Raw genomic sequence first — 18,022 nt, forward strand, 5'->3', positions numbered from 1 at the left:
CAAATATGACGTTCGTCAATTTAAAACATTATTTTTCAACCGAAAAATTAGTAATTAGAAAGACTACACACTTCAAAGTCTCATGGATGACGTCTCGCTGAAGCTACGGTGTCTGTGTGTATCGTACCTGTGTGTGTGTGTGTGTGTGTGTATCGTACCGGGGATGTAATGTTACTCAAATGAGCAGAGGATCTCGCTTGTTCTTTTGCTTATCTGCTGAAAACAGGCTCTCTATTTGAATTTGTACAGCGAGTCACTCTGGCATTCAGTAATGATGCTCATTAACTATGCCCTGGTAGCCGAGCTGCAATAAATTAAAAATAAAAAAAAACCAAGAGTTTAATCTAACATTTACCCTTTTCTTGTGCCCAAAATAATTTTCTCCCCCCCTCCCCTTCCTCCTAAAAAAATATTCTTCTTCCCTCCCCCCCCCCCTAAAAACAAATTTTTCTCTCCCCTCCCCCCCTTCTCCCCACCCAAAACTCCCTTTTCCCTCCTCTCCTTTCTACTACCTAAATTTTTTTTTTCCCCCCTCCCCCCCCTCTCTAAACAACTACCAACCCACCACCCCTCCTCCCCCCCACAAAAACTAAAACCTATTTTTTTTCTTTCCTCCCCTACCAAAAAAAAAAATTTTTCTCCTCCCTCCCCCCAAATAAAAAATAAAAAAAAAAACCCCTCACCACAAAAAAAAACAAATTCTCCCCCCCTTAGCTCCTCTGGTAGCTAAGAGTTTAATCTACCAGTTAGCTCCTCTGGTAGCTAAGAGTTTAATCTACCAGTTAGCTCCTCTGGTAGCTAAGAGTTTAATCTACCAGTTAGCTCCTCTGGTAGCTAAGAGATTAATCTACCAGTTAGCTCCTCTGGTAGCTAAGAGTCTAATCTACCAGTTAGCTCCTCTGGTAGCTAAGAGTTTAATCTACCAGTTAGCTCCTCTGGTAGCTAAGAGTTTAATCTACCAGTTAGCTCCTCTGGTAGCTAAGAGTTTAATCTACCAGTTAGCTCCTCTGGTAGCTAAGAGTCTAATCTACCAGTTAGCTCCTCTGGTAGCTAAGAGTTTAATCTACCAGTTAGCTCCTCTGGTAGCTAAGAGTTTAATCTACCAGTTAGCTCCTCTGCTAGCTAATAGTTCTTGGCGTTTGAGAAACCGGGGTATTGCCTTAACCCAAATATAATTGGGTTTTTAAACTGTGACTGTGATAATATGGGTCTTTTACTACCACCGTGCCACTGAGCAAGGCACACAATCAACAGAATCACAACTGCTACAGAGAGTTGAACTGCCGTCTGTGTTACACCAGCCAAGCTTACCTGTTGTCGTCGTTGTGTGTGTGTGTGTGTGCGTGTCGCTCCTCTCACAGAAAGGCAAAGAGGCAGCTTCAACCTGCAGCCTGCACACAAACAAGAGTGACGGCCGTTACTGCACACTGTTCATCACCACGGCACTTTCTTAAAATAAAATCAGGTCCGGCTCAACATTAACTGGATTATTACACTTATTTTGTGTCAGTATAGCAGAACAAAGTGTTGTTATGAACCAAATAAGGCCAGCAAAGTCCAACAGTACTTCCTGGGTTGTTAGCGTTTTATGACCCTTAATAAAAAAATCTAATTTTTTTATAGTCCTGCAGTCAGCAGCGTCAAAAGAGAAGGAACAGTGATGGCACTAAAATGTCACTCTGAAACATGGATGGGAGGATTAACTGAACATGGTGAGAAATCATCGACACGCTATAAAGAACAAGCAGAAGAACACGTTGGCCATGTTTGTGAAAAGGTGGAGAAAGTCATTTTACTGCATTTCATGTCTTTGTCGGGGAGGCTCCTACCATCATAAGGCTTAGGCGCAGCACCCAAGCCGAATGAATGTAAAATCAATTAGGGTTGCAAAGATGAATCGATTATTTTCCTGTTTCTTCACTCCTCCGTGACAGTAAACCAAATATCTTGAATTGAATTGAGGTAGAAAAACATTTGAGGACGTCATCTTGGGAAAACAGTGACACCGACTTTATAGAACAAACAACTAATCCATTTAATCGAAAAAACAATCTGCTGATTATTCTTAAATGAAAATAATCGTAAAATTGTAGTTGGTCCACAGTGCAAGTTTTGCTTTTAAGCTTTTTAAATGTTATACAGTGCAGGCCAAAAGTTTTTTATTTTCATGACTATTTACATTGTAGATTCTCACTGAAGGCATCAAAACTATGAATGAACACATATGGAATTATGTACTTAACAAAAAAAGTGAAATAACTGAAAACATGTCTTATATTTTAGATTCTTCAAAGTAGCCACCCTTTGCTTTTTTATTAATAAGGGAATAAATTCCACTAATTAACCCTGACAAAGCACACCTGTGAAGGTAAAACCATTTCAGGTGACTACCTCATGAAGCTCATTGAGAGAACACCAAGGGTTTGCAGAGTTATCAAAAAAAGCAAAAGGGTGGCTACTTTGAAGAATCTAAAATATAAGACATGTTTTCAGTTATTTCACACTTTTTTGTTAAGTACATAACGAGACTGCGCCAATGTCCAAAAACGCTGACTAAGACTAAATTAACGTGCATTATTGTTGACGAAAAAAGACGAGACTAAAATGTTTTGCATAAAATAAAAACTAAGATAAAATCTCTTTTCGTCTACAATCGTCTCTACTTTTTTTTCTTAAAAAAAAAAATTCAGCTGTTACCGACCGTTACCGCGTAACCGGCGACAGGCACTAACCACCGTTATTACCGGACCGAATAGCAACGCAGATTTTGGTGCCACTTAAATGCCTGCGCTTCTCTCTGATGCTCCTAAACGGACTTTAGAGTCAACCGAAACATCGCTGCATGGGGCGCTAGTTAACACTACACTTGGCAGCAGGTAACGTTAGCATACCGTTAGCTAGCAGTTGGATTTAACACAGTTAAAATGCTGACAGCTAAACGGTGTAAAGGTTTGTCTCTATTTCACTGTGTAGGATTCTGCAGCTGCCGTTGTCTGAAAAACAACACATATGTTGCGTTCACTTCAAAATACGCCTCGCCAGTTTCGTGCTGCATTTATTTTATTGTAAAATATCCTTTCCCCATGCAGTTGTTTTTGTCGTTTACTGGTGAAATAAGGTAGAGGCTCAATATTTATATAACTTTATATAATTTATTTATTTTTATAACTATTTGACTGAAATGGTTATCAGAAATAATTTATTTAAAAAAAGACTAAAATGTTTTGACTAAAACTAGACTAAAATGACGAGAATTTTAGTCGACTAAAACTTGACTAACAAAAATGTTTGGCACGAGACTAAGACTAAGACTAAATTAAAAATAGGTGACAAAATTAACACTACCTGCAGGTAATGCATGTATAGTGCAGCCTAATTTCCGAGGCAACCTCAGTGATTGGACCGCGATTAACCAAACGCACGCGCGCAACATCAACCGAACGGTTATCCTCCGCTACAGAGTCTAGAGTCAGAGACAAGACAGGGAACGAGACGCGATTCGGGAGTCTTTCTCTCGGGATTTTGGGGAGGGCAGTCACGTGATCGGGATATGACGGGAGTATTTTCACGGGCTCGGGGATCAGAGGTGTATAGTCCAGGTGCCAGAAAGTAGAAATCCTGTCCAGCAGCTGTCCCCAACCATCACTAAACCAGCTCCTCTACCAGGTAGAGGAGCTCGTTAGTGAAAACACCTGTTCTAGATGTAGAGGCAGATCCAAAAACATGGCAGGAGTTTTACTTTCTGGCACCTGGACTGTACACGTCTGCTCCGGGATGGGAGCGACAACTGATTCCTGTCTTACCACCTTTTCCACCAACAAGAACCAGGTGCTGGTTCAGAGCCACAGAGCTAGTGCCGGTTCGACTGACGAGTCTCCAAAAGAACCGGTCTGCTTTCCCACAGACGCTAAAGAGCCGGCACAGAGCCAGGTCTTAAGCCGCTGTATACGTCCCATCTGTCCCAGCAACGTTAGCGCGGCGGCGCCAAAACACACCATCAACAGTGGCGGACGCTGCTTTGCTAGCGATGTTCGCGGCTTTGCGGATCCAACGTGTTCGCGCGGCTCGCCTTTATAGTGCGAGAAAGCAGCTCGTTTTCCTCCTCTGACCACCGCTGCTGCTGCTGCTGCTGCTGCTGCTGCTGCTGCTGTCGTTGTTGTTTAATCGCGTCCATCGCGTTCATCTGCTAATTCACAAATGGCGGTCACAAGTTTCTGTTCGTCTTGTAGGTCAGCGGTTCCCAGATCACAGGGGCGCAAGTCTTTATCTGGTTTAAGGTTGAGGTAAAAAAAATATATATATTTGCACATGTTAAATAAATTATGATAATACACTAGAATATATAATGTACACAAGTCTGTATAAAACTATACTTAGTAGGCAAAAACCTCCGGGACCTCTTAACCTGGGACCCTTGCTGTCATCAGGTCAGCTGCTAGCTGCTAGCTGCTAGCTGCTAGCTGTTAGCTGCTAGCTGTCAGCTGCTAGCTGCTATCATCCTTGTTTTTCCTGCCGCTACAGCATCACTATTTTATGAATGAAACATTCATAAAACAAGCGCTGTATCAAAAAAGAAAGTAAGGCTCTATCTCAGCTTTTCTTAGACATAAGTAGGGGGGGGCGACAAGGAAAAAAGGTTGGGAACCACTGTTGTAGGTCACCCCCCAGCCGCTGACGTAAGCGGTTCTTACTTCTTGGCCCAGCGATGATTTGGTGCTACTTAAGAACCACTTTTACCGGTTCGGAGCTGGTGCTTTTGGTGGTCGAAAAACAAAGAACCGATTTGAAACTGTAGGCTCTGGCTCCGAACCAGCACCAGCTCTGCCTCGGTGGAAAAAGGGGTATCGGAGACCCTCTACTACATAGCGAAAGAGACGTCTGTCAATCTAATCAGTGGATCATTTCTTTTGACTCGTTTTCGTTATCGGACTTTGATCCATTCGGTCCGATAACATTTTGGAAAGTCTAGAAGAGCCGCACGATTAAATAATCGACTCCCCGTTCATGTTAGCGGAGCGCTAAAACCAGAAGTAGCTGGCTTGGCCGGCGGTGTGTAGAGCGTTTGCTCCACGAGCAGCACAGTGTGGAAGCAGCACCGATCATCATGCATTTTCGTCTCCATGAAGGCTCCACGCGCCACTGAGCAACTCTCGCAGGAAGGAGCACTGTATCCGGTTCTTATAATACATCCATGGGTTTTCCCCAGTTTAAAAGGTCCCATGGCATGAAAATGTCACTTTATGAGTTTTGTTTTTAACATTAATATGCGTTCCCCCAGCCTGCCTATGGTCCCCCCAGTGGCTAGAAATGGTGATAGGTGTAAACCGAGCCCTGGGTATCCTGCTCTGCCTTTGAGAAAATGAAAGCTCAGATGGGCCAATCAGGAATCTTCTCCTTATGAGGTCATAAGGAGCAAGGTTACCTCCCCTTTCTCTGATTTGCCCGCCCAGAGAATTTGGCCCCCCCATGAGAGAGAGAGAGACATCATGGCTTTCAAACGAGCAAAGTGGCATTTGGTCAAGGCCACACCCCCACCCTCCACCTTGCCCCCCCCCCCTTCTCTCCTCCTCAATAGCTACAGACACAGAAATGCTACATCCTAAGGAAAGCTCATTGTGGGACTGGCTCTAGTGGCTGTAATTCTGCACCAAGGCTGAATTTCGGGAAAGAGACTTCAGATACAGTATTAGGGGACCACTAAGGTCTATATAAAAGAGACTTCAGATACAGTATTAGGGGACCACTAAGGTCTATATAAAAGAGACTTCAGATACAGTACTGGGGACCACTAAGGTCTATATAAAAGAGACTTCAGATACAGTATTAGGGGACCACTAAGGCCTATATAAAAGAGACTTCAGATACAGTATTAGGGGACCACTAAGGTCTATATAAAAGAGACTTCAGATACAGTATTAGGGGACCACTAAGGTCTATATAAAAGAGACTTCAGATACAGTATTAGGGGACCACTACAGTCTATATAAAAGAGACTTCAGATACAGTATTAGGGGACCACTAAGGTCTATATAAAAGAGACTTCAGATACAGTATTAGGGGACCACTAAGGTCTATATAAAAGAGACTTCTGATACAGTATTAGGGGACCACTAAGGCCTATATAAAAGAGACTTCAGATACAGTATTAGGGGACCACTAAGGCCTATATAAAAGAGACTTCTGATACAGTATTAGGGGACCACTAAGGTCTATATAAAAGAGACTTCAGATACAGTATTAGGGGACCACTAAGGTCTATATAAAAGAGACTTCAGATACAGTATTAGGGGACCACTAAGGTCTATATAAAAGAGACTTCAGATACAGTATTAGGGGACCACTAAGGTCTATATAAAAGAGACTTCAGATACAGTATTAGGGGACCACTAAGGTCTATATAAAAGAGACTTCTGATACAGTATTAGGGGACCACTAAGGCCTATATAAAAGAGACTTCAGATACAGTATTAGGGGACCACTAAGGTCTATATAAAAGAGACTTCAGATACAGTATTAGGGGACCACTAAGGTCTATATAAAAGAGACTTCAGATACAGTATTAGGGGACCACTAAGGCCAATATGAAAGCATCCAAAGAGCACCATGTCATGGGACCTTTAATACTCAGAACGTGACCCCTGACCTCAACCCCATCCAACACTTTTGGGATGAACTGGAAGGCACATTAGTGTGGGAAAGGCTCCGTCTCCGTCTTTCTGCCTTTCTTAGCAGATGCCATCAGACAAACAAACAGTCGGCCGCGCTCTAAGGGAGGAAGAAGCTGTGTGTCCACAGCGTGTCGGTGTCATCGGGGGTCTCGGACCAGGCCGAACAGATGAAGGTTTTCAAAGAGAGAGGCAGGGAGGACAAACAGGAGGAGGGCAGGAGGTGAGTGACAGCCCCGCAGCTGTCCACACATTCACACCTTACTGTAAACACACACACACACACACACACACACACACAAAGGAGGAAAAGAAAATGGCAATACTCAATACTTCTAGAGTCGCAATACAAATCAAATCGGCACCCATGTGTCGTGAAAGAATCGAATCGGGACAAAAGCATATCGTCCCAGCCCTATTGCAAATACTCACACAATGTGGCATTATTCCCAAAAAACACACACACACACACACACACACACACACACACACACACACACACACACACACACACACACACACACACACACACACACACACGGGGGGGGGGGGTAATGCTAACGTAGCTCTAGATTATGGCTCATTGAGGTGTCGCTGAATGTCGACAGCTGTGTGTAGCTTTAGGTGCGAGCGTTATTTCACCTGTGTTGCTGGTTTCGCACGCAAAAACAATCTGCTCCCCACCAAACAGGAAGTAGATTGTCTGACGTTACTCTGCTGGTTGAAAATCATGGATGTATTAGTTTAAAATAGAGACAGAACAACACTGGTGAAAAGTAAGACCAGGGATTTATTAGCTTGGACTGATGACTAGGTGGAACGGTTACTGAAAGGTGTGTAATAGAGCCCGACCGATTAGTATCGGCCGATATTAGGCATTTTCCAAACTATCGGTATCGGCTATCGGTGTTCTGAGTGTTGGCGTTGCATGGTCTGTCCACCAGAGGGCGCTCTACAACCTCCCTGTTGGCAGCACTCGTGTTTAACCCTTTAAAGTTCACATCTTAAGTTTGTATTTTTATACATTTTATTATTTATCAGAACTTTAATATATTTTGATGTTCCTCTGTTCTGTTGTGACAAAAACACAAACAAGTTTATTTATCTGTTCATGTTTTGTATACGTTTATGGATTTATATAAATATATACAGTACAGGCCAAAAGTTTGGACACACCTTCTCATTCAATGTGTTTCCTTTTTATTTTCATGACTATTTACATTGTAGATTCTCACTGAAGGCATCAAAACTATGAATGAACACACATGGAATTATGTACTTAACAACAAAGTGTGAAATAACTGAAAACATGTCTTATATTTTAGATTCTTCAAAGTAGCCACCCTTTGCTTTTTTATTAATAAGGGAACAAATTCCACTAATGAACCCTGACAAAGCACACCTGTGAAGGTAAAACCATTTCAGGTGACTACCTCATGAAGCTCATTGAGAGAACACCAAGGGTTTGCAGAGTTATCAAAAAAAACAAAGGGTGGCTACTTTGAGGAATCTAAAATATAAGACATGTTTTCAGTTATGTCACACTTTTTTGTTAAGTACATAATTCCATATGTGTTCATTCATAGTTTTGATGCCTTCAGTGAGAATCTACAATGTAAATAGTCATGAAAATAAAGGAAACACATTGAATGAGAAGGTGTGTCCAAACTTTTGGCCTGTACTGTAGGTCAATGGAGGCCAAACGGCAGGTTTGGGAGGAGAGAGGGAGGGGTTTATTTTTAGTTTAGTTTAGTAGCCTAAACAATGCTTAATGTTTAATTTTAAGTTGAATTCATTGTAATTGTAGACTGGAGACTAGAGCTGGTATATTTTTTTAAATATCTGTACTGTCATGACAGCGATGGTGCTGTCGGTTTACCTTCTATGTTGCATCTTCAAAAGTGCAAAATGTAAAAGGACTGTTTTTATACAGCGCTTTTCTAGTCTTAACGACTACTCAAAGCTCTTTAACATATACAGGAACCATTCACGGTTCACACACACATTCACCGAGGTTCACCTGCTCATCAGATAAACACTCACACACATTTACACTCCGATGCGCAGCGCAGGGTCCAGTGTCTTGCCCAAGGACACTTTGGCATGGGACTGCAGGGCCAGGGATCGAACCACCAACCTTCCGATTGGCAGGCGACCTCTCTACCACTGAGCCACAGCCGCCCCAAAATAAAATGTGAAACTAAATTTGAAACAGCACATTGTAATTCCTGCATCTATTATCAAAGTGTGTATTAGTAATACAGTGGAAATTAGTGTAAATGTGAACATTTGGTTAGCATGTTGATTTACACCCCTAAATTTTGTGGTTGCGCCCCTAAAATTTTCAGTTGGGGGGGGGCCACTGTGCTCCTAGTGAAAAAAAGTTAGCCGGGAGCCCTGTAAATGCTTTATTTCATTGATTTTTGACATGTTAAAATGTAATAGAAACCTGACACAGATTGCTGTTGCAGATCATTTTTAAAGAGTGAGACAAAGAGTGCACGCAGAGGGCAAACTGACGTGCTTGACTGGCCATGTTTAAAATCTGGAGCGCGTGTGTTGGCGAGGGGACGAGAGGGGTGTTGTTCTCGTCTCTCCGTTGAAGCGGAGGTGAGAACACCGAATCACACGGCATCAAACATCCCCGTGGGGAAGGGAGAGACTCGTCTGGAAACTAATCTGACAAGCTCCTTCAATCTCCGAGAGAAAGAGGCAGGGGGAAAAAAAATAAATAAGATATAACACTGTTCCAAGACTTCTCCGTTTCTTTGTAAACTCAATAAAAGATATTCGTTTTTAAACCAAAAAAAAAACGTAGCTAAAATGTAGCTTTAGCACTTTAAAAATATACTTAAAAGTACAGTACGGTTATTTTTCGTTGATTGGTCTTCAAAGACTTTTTTTGCTCATGCAGCCGCGGCACCAGCAAGATCTACAGCAGGGGTCACCAACCTTTTCTAAACGGAGAGCTACTTCGTGGGTATTGAGTCATACGAAGGGCTACCAGTTTGATACACTCTTCTGAAATAACACGTGCTCAGTTTGCCTTTAGTTATATATGATTATTAATGATTAATGATAGTTATATATGATTATTAATGATTAATGCTACTCTATGTGAAGACACTGATCATGTTAATGATTTCTCACAATAATTATCAACAATGACTTAACAAGGTGGGAAACAGATCATATCAATATTCAATTGTCATTTTTAGAACAGGCCTGAGGGCTACTCATGTGGTCCTTGGGGGCTACCTGGTGCCCGCGGGCACCGCGTTGGTGACCCCTGGTCTACAGTATAGCTTCCTGTTCCTCACCTTTCAACATGAACAAACTGTACGGTATAGATCAGGGGTGTCACACTCAATTCCACGAAGGGCCACGCTGCAAAACAGGAATCCCATCCAGCAGGGCCAGACACGTTTAGGTTATTCGCGTGCTATTATTTCATCGTAAAAGTCAAGCATCTTTTATTGTATCGGTGCACGTCTCATATAATCTTCTCACTTACAGCTCGGTCGACATAAAGACCCCAAAAAAAAGCCATCAAAGAAAAAAATGACGAAAAAAAAAGCAACAAAAACATTGGGGGGAAAAAACGTTGTATAACGGGCAAAAAAAAACATTGGAAAAAGTCGGAAAAGAAACATTGGAAAAAGCTATGTGGGCCAAAGTCTATTGTGAACCTAAAGGGGCTGGATTTGGCCCGCAGGCCTGGAGTTTGACACATGTGGTATAGATGAACAGATCATATATGCCTAATCCTAGCGCTGCCTGGAAGGCGATCGCCCGGTGCTTTTCTTCTGATTCAGAACCATCCATGCCGTAGCCTACGTTACCAACTCTGGCTCTGCCTTCGGCCCATCGGTGATGCATTGCCCACACTTGTTACTCGAGACCGCTAGTTACGTTTCTCTGACAGAGGCTATGATTATTACTAAGCAACCAAGATGCATCTTCAACCACGCAAAAGATTAAAAACAAAGCCGCGAAAATCCGAGCGTTCAATATGACAGTGTATGGTCAAAATAGGTCAAAGTGATTGTATTTTCTTTGCCTTTTGTGTAATGTACAGTATATAAAAACTATTTTAAATGAAAATACAGACTCTTTTAGGAAAAGTCAGGTACCAGCAGGATTGTATTTTTTTTATTAAGCAAAGTTATTACACATATACATTTCAAAAACGGTTCAAAATGACCGTCCTGGCCGTTCTAGTGTAACCGAGTCATGGAGTTATTTTTCCAAAATCCAAGAAAAATCAAATGCACACAGCAAGGCTGCCAACTTTGCCACTGAGGCAAATATGCAATTAGTTTCATTATGAATGGTTTCATACTATAGCCTACTTTGGGTTTTGGTTTCCCGATGAAGAATTTCTTGTAAAATACATGTTGTAGACCTACAGTTCCTCAAAAATACAGTTCAATCAAAACGAAATCAAAATATGCCTCATTGTGTGTGAATAGAGGTGAATAAATATATTTGTTTGTGTTGCAGCGAAGTGTCAGTTCTGTTTAATACGTGAAATATTTGGTCGGCGGGGCACCGGGGTCCGACAGATCTGCCCCCACTGCTAAAAACAATCCTAGAGGAAACACTGCTGTTCAACTGTGTTAGTGTTGCCACACTATCCTGATCATTATAGCAGTAAATAGGAACAACCAAATGTCTTCTATATAATTTAAAACAAATACCATGATGACTAGACCTTGGTTAGCTGTTCTTATAATGGATGTAAGTATGGTGAACAGCAAGCAAATATTGATTATATGTCAGTTACTGCCTTTTGCCTTTGCATGACTCCTTGTTTTTGGCACGATACAAAGGAAGAGTACAGTAACTGCCAAACAAGGGTCAAAGGTCAATTTTGAACTCAAGATTTTTTTGCATACAAACATTTCTTCATTATAACAACTAGTTCTCAAATTTTGGGAGTTCTACCTATAATACTTTTGTCTGGACAAAACAAAAACTTTAAAGTCATTTTACTCAGTTTTCACACTCTTTCACAGGTCTTTTGTCTTTGCAGGGCAGTATAGGCATGTCTCTACAGTCTTATTAGGAGTTAAACATAGCGCTGTATACTGCTACCTAAAGGCATGTCTCTACAGTCTGATTAGGAGTTAAACACAGCGCTGTATACTGCTACCTATAGACATGTCTCTACAGTCTGATTAGGAGTTAAACATAGCGCTGTATACTGCTACCTATAGACATGTCTCTACAGTCTGATTAGGAGTTAAACATAGCGCTGTATACTGCTACCTATAGACATGTCTCTACAGTCTTATTAGGAGTTAAACATAGCGCTGTATACTGCTACCTATAGGCATGTCTCTACAGTCTTATTAGGAGTTAAACATAGCTGTATACTGCTACCTATAGGCATGTCTCTACAGTCTTATTAGGAGTTAAACATAGCTGTATACTGCTACCTATAGGCATGTCTCTACAGTCTTATTAGGAGTTAAACATAGCTGTATACTGCTACCTATAGACATGTCTCTACAGTCTTATTAGGAGTTAAACATAGCGCTGTATACTGCTACCTAAAGGCATGTCTCTACAGTCTGATTAGGAGTTAAACATGGCGCTGTATACTGCTACCTATAGACATGTCTCTACAGTCTTATTAGGAGTTAAACATAGCCTGTATACTGCTACCTAAAGGCATGTCTCTACAGTCTGATTAGGAGTTAAACATAGCGCTGTATACTGCTACCTATAGACATGTCTCTACAGTCTTATTAGGAGTTAAACATAGCCTGTATACTGCTACCTATAGACATGTCTCTACAGTCTTATTAGGAGTTAAACATAGCGCTGTATACTGCTACCTAAAGGCATGTCTCTACAGTCTGATTAGGAGTTAAACATAGCGCTGTATACTGCTACCTATAGACATGTCTCTACAGTCTTATTAGGAGTTAAACATAGCGCTGTATACTGCTACCTATAGGCATGTCTCTACAGTCTTATTAGGAGTTAAACATAGCCTGTATACTGCTACCTATAGGCATGTCTCTACAGTCTTATTAGGAGTTAAACATAGCGTGGTATACTGCTACCTAAAGGCATGTCTCTACAGTCTGATTAGGAGTTAAACATACGCTGTATACTGCTACCTATAGGCATGTCGCTACAGTCTTATTAGGAGTTAAACATAGCCTGTATACTGCTACCTATAGGCATGTCACTACAGTCTTATTAGGAGTTAAACATAGCTGTATACTGCTACCTATAGACATGTCCCTACAGTCTTATTAGGAGTTAAACATACGCTGTATACTGCTACCTATAGGCATGTCCCTACAGTCTTATTAGGAGTTAAACATAGCGCTGTATACTGCTACCTATAGGCATGTCTCTACAGTGTTATTAGGAGTTAAACATAGCGCTGTATACTGCTACCTATAGGCATGTCTCTACAGTCTTATTAGGAGTTAAACATAGCGCTGTATACTGCTACCTATAGACATGTCTCTACAGTCTTATTAGGAGTTAAACATGGCGCCGTTATACTGCTACCTATAGGCATGTCTCTACAGTCTTATTAGGAGTTAAACATAGCTGTATACTGCTACCTATAGACATGTCTCTACAGTGTTATTAGGAGTTAAACATGCGCTGTATACTGCTACCTATAGGCATGTCTCTACAGTCTTATTAGGAGTTAAACATAGCCTGTATACTGCTACCTATAGACATGTCTCTACAGTCTTATTAGGAGTTAAACATAGCTGTATACTGCTACCTATAGGCATGTCACTACAGTCTTATTAGGAGTTAAACATAGCGCTGTATACTGCTACCTATAGACATGTCTCTACAGTCTTATTAGGTGTTAAACATAGCGCGCTGTATACTGCTACCTATAGGCATGTGTCTACAGTCTTATTAGGAGTTAAACATAGCTGTATACTGCTACCTATAGGCATGTCACTACAGTCTTATTAGGAGTTAAACATAGCGCTGTATACTGCTACCTATAGGCATGTCTCTACAGTCTTATTAGGAGTTAAACATAGCGCTGTATACTGCTACCTATAGGCATGTCTCTACAGTCTTATTAGGAGTTAAACATAGCGCTGTATACTGCTACCTATAGGCATGTCTCTACAGTCTTATTAGGAGTTAAACATAGCGCTGTATACTGCTACCTATAGGCATGTCACTACAGTCTTATTAGGAGTTAAACATAGCGCTGAATACTGCTACCTATAGGCATGTCTCTACAGTCTTATTAGGAGTTAAACATAGCGCTGTATACTGCTACCTATAGACATGTCTCTACAGTCTTATTAGGAGTTAAACATAGCGCTGTATACTGCTACCTATAGGCATGTCACTACAGTCTTATTAGGAGTTAAACATGGCGCTGTATACTGCTACCTATAGGCATGTCACTACAGTCTTATTAGGAGTTAAACATAGCGCTGTATACTGCTACCTATAGGCATGTCTCTACAGTCTTATTAGGAGTTAAACATAGCGCTGTATACTGCTACCTATAGGCATGTCTCTACAGTCTTATTAGGAGTTAAATACCGCCTGATTAGTTATTTTGTAGCTTGTGCAGCTGCAATTGGCTAGAGACGCTCGGTTGCTAAGTGACAACAATGGCTTTAAGCCGAGTCTTGAGCAGAAAGCAGAGCAACATTAATTAAACAGAGTTAACAATCAAATTTTCTAGTATCAAACTGTGAAATATATTTGTGTAATATGTCAATAACTGGGTGAATATAATCCTAAATGTTACTAAAAATGTGACAAAAATCCATCTTTTCTCCGACTCGTAGTATCGTGTGACAAAAAGCTACTAGTCGCGATTACAAGACAAAAAGAACGCACCATTAGGGTTAAGGTTAGGGTTAGGTGCCTTGAAGTCGACGCTGGGGGCTTAAAACACCACAGAGCGCCGATGGGTTTCTCCCTTAAATCACAAAAGGCACAGAGCACTACAGAAGAAATATGCCACCTTCATTTTGATTTGAAATAGTTTCCTTCTGCTTTAAATGTGTAAGGACGAGACAGAAAGTGAGAAACTCCCTCTGGCTTGACTGGCACGGAGAAGAAAATATAAAACTAGTCGATGGAAGGAAGTGGATGAGAGCAAAAAGAGAGGCTTCCTCTGTTTGACAGTGAGAGAAACGAAGGGGTATTTATAGATAATAGTGTTACAGTCGCTTCACTGGTTACGTCAGATAGACTGGAGAGGAGAGGAGGGAACGCAGGATGAAGAGGTGAAGAGGGGGATGAAAAGAGGCCATCGGACATGTGGGTCATAGAGGAAGGAAAAGATTGAAGAAGAGGGGTGGGGATGGAAAGGAGGAGGAAGAGAAGAGTGAAGAGGAAGACAAAGCAAGAAGGGAAGAGAGCAGGATGGAGAGTAGAAATAGGAATGGTTAAAGAAGCAAGAGAGATGAAGAGGAAGAAGGAAAAGAGAGACAGATGAGGAGGAGGGTAAGGAAAGATACACGGAGAAGAGGAAGGAAAGAGAAGAGGACACCAGGAGGATGGCAAAGAGAAAGAGAGAGGGATGAAGAGGAGGAACAGACTGATCTAAGGAGAAGAGAGTAATCATTTCGGCCTTTCTCTGTGACTATTTGGGTTAGGGTTAGTCATTTCTGCCTTTCTCTGTGACTATCTGGGTTAGGGTTAGTCATTTCTGCCTTTCTCTGTGACTATCTGGGTTAGGGTTAGTCATTCCTGCCTTTCTCTGTGACTATTTGGGTTAGGGTTAGTCATTTCTGCCTTTCTCTGTGACTATCTGGGTTAGGGTTAGTCATTTCTGCCTTTCTCTGTGACTATCTGGGTTAGGGTTGGTCATTCCTGCCTTTCTCTGTGACTATTTGGGTTAGGGTTAGTCATTTCTGCCTTTCTCTGTGACTATCTGGGTTAGGGTTAGTCATTTCTGCCTTTCTCTGTGACTATCTGGGTTAGGGTTGGTCATTTCTGCCTTTCTCTGTGACTATCTGGGTTAGGGTTAGTCATTTCTGCCTTTCTCTGTGACTATTTGGGTTAGGGTTAGTCATTTCTGCCTTTCTCTGTGACTATTTGGGTTAGGGTTAGTCATTTCTGCCTTTCTCTATGACTATTTGGGTTAGGGTTAGTCATTTCTGCCTTTCTCTGTGACTATCTGGGTTAGGGTTGGTCATTTCTACCTTTCTCTGTGACTATCTGGGTTAGGGTTGGTCATTTCTACCCTATTTGGGTTAGGGTTAGTCATTTCTGCCTTTCTCTGTGAATATATGGGTTAGGGTTAGTCATTTCTGCCTTTCTCTGTGAATATATGGGTTAGGGTTAGTCATTTCTGCCTTTCTCTGTGACTATTTGGGTTAGGGTTAGTCATTTCTGCCTTTCTCTGTGAATATATGGGTTAGGGTTAGTCATTTCTGCCTTTCTCTGTGAATATATGGGTTAGGGTTAGTCATTTCTGCCTTTCTCTGTGACTATTTGGGTTAGGGTTAGTCATTTCTACCTTTCTCTGTGACTATTTGGGTTAGGGTTAGTCATTTCTACCTTTCTCTGTGAATATATAGGTTAGGGTTAGTCATTTCTACCTTTCTCTGTGACTATTTGGGTTAGGGTTAGTCATTTCTACCTTTCTCTGTGACTATCTGGGTTAGGGTTAGTCATTTCTACCTTTCTCTGTGACTATCTGGGTTAGGGTTAGTCATTTCTGCCTTTCTCTGTGACTATCTGGGTTAGGGTTAGTCATTTCTGCCTTTCTCTGTGACTATCTGGGTTAGGGTTAGTCATTTCTACCTTTCTCTGTGACTATCTGGGTTAGGGTTGGTCATTTCTACCTTTCTCTGTGACTATCTGGGTTAGGGTTGGTCATTTCTGCCTTTCTCTGTGAATATATGGGTTAGGGTTAGTCATTTCTGCCTTTCTCTGTGAATATATAGGTTAGGGTTAGTCATTTCTGCCGTTCTCTGTGAATATATGGGTTAGGGTTAGTCATTTCTGCCTTTCTCTGTGAATATATAGGTTAGGGTTAGTCATTTCTGCCGTTCTCTGTGACTATCTGGGTTAGGGTTAGTCATTTCTACCTTTCTCTGTGACTATCTAGGTTAAGGTTAGTCATTTCTGCCTTTCTCTGTGAATATATGGGTTAGGGTTAGTCATTTCTGCCTTTCTCTGTGACTATCTGGGTTAGGGTTAGTCATTTCTGCCTTTCTCTGTGACTATTTGGGTTAGGGTTGGTCATTTCTGCCTTTCTCTGTGACTATTTGGGTTAGGGTTGGTCATTTCTGCCTTTCTCTGTGACTATCTGGGTTAGGGTTAGTCATTTCTGCCTTTCTCTGTGACTATTTGGGTTAGGGTTGGTCATTTCTGCCTTTCTCTGTGACTATTTGGGTTAGGGTTGGTCATTTCTGCCTTTCTCTGTGAATATATGGGTTAGGGTTAGTCCTTTCTGCCTTTCTCTGTGAATATTTGGGTTAGGGTTAGTCATTTCTGCCTTTCTCTGTGAATATATGGGTTAGGGTTAGTCATTTCTGCCTTTCTCTGTGACTATTTGGGAGTGTTGGGCAGTCACTAGCGGCTGTGTGAGGCCTGTAAACATGATATCATGATGTTGGCATTTGAAAGCATCGTGATAGGTCGTTACAGGGTTGGAACTGAGCCGCCTTCCTTCCAACGGACAGAGAAATGAGATGTTCCCGTTGTGTATGTCACTGCAGTCAGCCGGGCCAGATCATTCATTATCATCCAGGGGCTGCAACTACTGATTATTCCCATTATTGATTAATCTGCTGATTATTTGATGCATAAAACATCAGAATATATTATGTGTTGTCTTTAAAGCGCCCATATTCTGCTCATTTTCAGGTTCATAACTGTATTTTAAGGTTGTACCAGAATAGGTTTACATGGTTTAATTTTCAAAAAACACCATATTTTTGTTGTACTGCACAGTTCTCTCTCACTGCTGCAGCTCCTCTTTTCACCCTGTGTTCAGGTCTCTGTTTTAACTACAGAGTGAGACTTCTTTTCTTCTTCTTCTTCTGTACTATCTTTGATTGCACATGCTCAGTAGCTCAGATGTAGATCATGTCAGCTAGCTAGCTCCATAGACAGTAAAAGAAAGCCTGTTTCTCCAACTTCAGTCAGTTCCAATGCAGGATCAGCTGGGAGACTTCTTCTAAAACAAGGGCACAAATTTAAGTAGATCTTTTGTAGATTATGGTGAACTTGTGTGTGTTGTAGCAGTGCTTTGCTATTGAGAACGAGGTAGTGGTTGTGGTTAGCCAGCTTGTTTCGGCTAGTGACGTAGAAAGCCGTGCCGATGTTGACCAGCTCACCAGGAGACTGAAGGCAGGACACATTCAGAAAGCGTATCTCAC

General features: G+C 41.5%; 1 protein-coding gene across 3 annotated transcripts in view; it reads right to left on the bottom strand.

Annotated features, from left to right (window-relative positions):
* pak1 (p21 protein (Cdc42/Rac)-activated kinase 1) overlaps positions 1-18,022 on the bottom strand; it is a 93,303-nt gene that overhangs the window by 63,933 nt on the left and 11,348 nt on the right. For 2 of the 3 annotated variants that reach the window (XM_039787151.1, XM_039787147.1), the window contains exon 2: positions 1,312-1,391. The exons of the other annotated variant lie outside the window; for it this stretch is intronic. The gene's annotated coding sequence lies outside the window, so the exon portion shown is untranslated. The remainder of the gene's footprint in view (positions 1-1,311; positions 1,392-18,022) is intronic. 3 annotated transcript variants of the gene reach the window in all.

The sequence above is a fragment of the Perca fluviatilis genome, chromosome 2 (assembly GCF_010015445.1).
Source record: "Perca fluviatilis chromosome 2, GENO_Pfluv_1.0, whole genome shotgun sequence".
Lineage (NCBI taxonomy): Eukaryota > Metazoa > Chordata > Actinopteri > Perciformes > Percidae > Perca > Perca fluviatilis.